We start from the raw sequence: 3425 nt of genomic DNA on the forward strand, positions 1-3425 counted from the left end.
AAATATTGGTTTCAGTCAAAAATACAGAGCACTACCAACAACTCTTTTTGACCTTCATTAAATGCTTCTAAAGCCTATAAATAGAAGACCAATATCCAGGAATACGACAAGAAATTCAAGTGTTGTAAAATATCACAAATCAATCGCATACACATACTTGAAGTTCTCAATTTTCGCAAAGAAGAAGCAGTTCTAAATTCTCATATCAGATTGCTTAATTATTAATGAATTCTTTGTAAAGAATCAAATCTCAAACAAAAGTTGAGATATCTCAGATTCTGTCAAAAAACAGTCTTATTGTAAAAACTCAAACTATAAGAGTTTCTTTATAGTTTGTTTAGATTGTATTGAATCTTATCAAAGTTAGATAGGTGTTGTTGTTACTTTCTGGGTGGAAAGTAATAGAGATTGAAACAGATCAAAGTTGATCTAAATTAGGTGCTATAAAATCAAGAAGGTTCTTTGTTTTAAACACTTAGTGGAAAAACTCATAGTGTGAGGACTGGACGTAACCCAAGTTAGGTGAACAAGAATATATCTTTGTGTGGTATTCTCTATCCTATCTCTTTATTTATTAAACTTAATTTATTTACTAAGATAAAACACAAATTGATTTTCAGTTTTAAGCTAATCAAGGAACATTCTCTGTTTTATAATAAAAACCAAGAACGTTCTTCTTTTTCTGTTTTCACAACCAAGATCAATCTTGAGTTATTTTCTTAAGTTTTTAACAGGAATTTTAAAAGGTACATTTACAATTCAAACCCTTCTTCCTTGTAAATCGACATTGTTACTTCAATAATGTCCCATAAAGAGTTATCACCTCGAAAAACTTTAATTTTGTTCATGAAGGACATACCATCAATATTTTGTGGGGGCTACTAACAACAGAACAAGGTTACGATTAACAATAAAAATTGCTACCGATGATTGATGATTAAATGGATTAATTATAGGGTTCTTAAGTACTTTCTTAGGTCGATTTGAAGTATCGATACCATCAAGTGGATTATAAAAGGGATTAATAAATTAATGGATTACAAAATGGATTAGTTGATTATTTTAAATGAAATAATCAATTAATGCGCAACCTATACCAGACAAACCTATTTTTATTGGATTAATCAATTAAGTCTTTGTTGTTAATCGATTAATATCACACAAGAATTCAAAAATAACATTTTTTTTCCTAGTCTTATATAGTCAATTCCGCATTTTAATTGCTTATCAGATAACTTAGCTGTTTGAGAACTTAGCTGTTTGAGAGTGTTTTACCTTCATAAATTTCTAGAGTTTTAGATTGTTAAGTTTAGTTTTTTAAATATTCTTGAACACTCATAACTTAATCAATAATATTTGTGTTATGAACAACAAATAATCATACTCTTTACAATTCGAGTCAGTAATTTGTTAAATTGTTGAATAATATATGAAGTGCGTTTAACTCTAAATATCTATTAATTAGATGTATTAAATAGAGATGTACAATGATCCTTAAATATATACGAATTAGTTAATAAATAATTAAAGTTACTATAGAAAATTTATTGATATTTTTTATATATATGTAAATAATCTTTAAAAACATAACAAACAAACAAAAAAAGTTATTGTAAAGAACTATTTGAACGTACATCAATAAATACAACTCTGCTTTATTGAAATTTACCTTAATTCGTTTACAAGTGTTTATCTTTGACATTTTCTAGTTTTGTGATAAAAATAAAGTTTCTTCATTGAAGAAAAAAAACTCGTGGATAGACTTAATAGTCGACTCGTATCATTATCAAATCACGTCAACAAAAACAATAGAACTTGTCAAAAAATACAAAACAATAGAAAACGTGTGGAAAAATGTCATGATCAATCAATTTAATTAATGTTAAATAAAAACTGTATAATAAATTGCTTGAAAATGTCTTGTTTGTGAGCTAAGGAGTCAAATGCCGACTTGTCAAGTTGAATAACTCAAAGCCATCTTATCTCGTCTCCAAAGAAAAACGGCTGCTCGATATGTATCCATTAACTTCTCGCAACTAGCAAATCACCGTCTTTTTTTATTAATGCATCTTGCTAAGGAGTTTTAAAAAGTATTGTTTAAGTATTTTAAATAAAAAAAATCAAATATTTCAATTTTAAATATATTGAATATACACAATTTTTTATATAAACATACTAGTTTTTGTTTTATTATAATTGTCTCATTCAAAATTTGTACGATTTGTAAGAAAATAATTAATTTTATTGATTTTAATAATAAAATGAGTTTTATTTGTTTAAATATATTTATTAATTTTAGTTAGTTTAAAAATATGATGAATTGATATATAATAAATAAAAATATATTAATGAAAAAAAGTAATCAATCTTGTATAGTATTATAAAATGACTAATAATTTAAAATTGAGAAAAATGATAAATAAAATATTTAATATGAAATAGGAGGAATATTATAGTTTGGAAAATATTAACAAATGTATTGAGGGCAATGGATAAAGTGTTCCAATGCTATTTGTTAAAAAATTGTTCTTTAACAAATACACCGAGAACACCTTCGTTAGTAAACTCAATTATTATTTCAAAAACTAATCTTTAAAACAGTTGTTTTATCAATCAAACATGCTTTCAAATTTCAATAATCTCTTACAAATAAAAGAATACATGACACATACAACCATTGTACATTAGTGGTTTGTTCAAAATTTTACAAAATTATGTAAAGACTAAAAAATTAAAAGCTAATATTTTATTTCTCAAAAGTTTTAATAAACATATAAAGGTGTAATCACGGTGATACATAATTTTTGGAAAAAAATGATAAAAATGTATTTTAATCAAAAAAAAAATCTTAATAAATAAATGCTCTGTTTTTTCTAATAAGATATCCCTAATTCCCTACTCCCACAACACAGCTCAACACAAACTTGAAGTAATAGCGTCACGTGGTTGAAATAATAAAATGAGAAAAAACATTATCCTTTGCGGCAGTGTCTTAAATCTGAATAATTTTCGCACGCGTTACTCGTGCGTTTGCCTTTGTGTCCTTGTCGCTCTCTGAACGAGTCGACTTCAGTGGCTTGAACGTGTGTAAATGCCGACTCTCAACTTTCCACTATCTCATTGGTCCTTTTTTATTTTTATAAATAAAAAAATTTAACCATCTTTTTTATTCAATTAAGCATTTATTTTATCATCCTGCACTCACAATTGGATTTTTCTCAAATATCGCCAATTTTTTTTTTTATAAAAACTAAAATGTTTTATTTTTTGAACCTTATAACATATCACAGCTCTAAAATACCAACGTTGTTTAAGAATTTTATTTTTTAAATGTTATAGCTGGTCGTTATTGAGAATGTTACTATATACTAAGATTTAATTATTTTTTAATAAATAAATAAATAAAAATTAATTAAAAACCAAAT

Source organism: Cicer arietinum, chromosome 6 (genome assembly GCF_000331145.2).
Source record: "Cicer arietinum cultivar CDC Frontier isolate Library 1 chromosome 6, Cicar.CDCFrontier_v2.0, whole genome shotgun sequence".
Lineage (NCBI taxonomy): Eukaryota > Viridiplantae > Streptophyta > Magnoliopsida > Fabales > Fabaceae > Cicer > Cicer arietinum.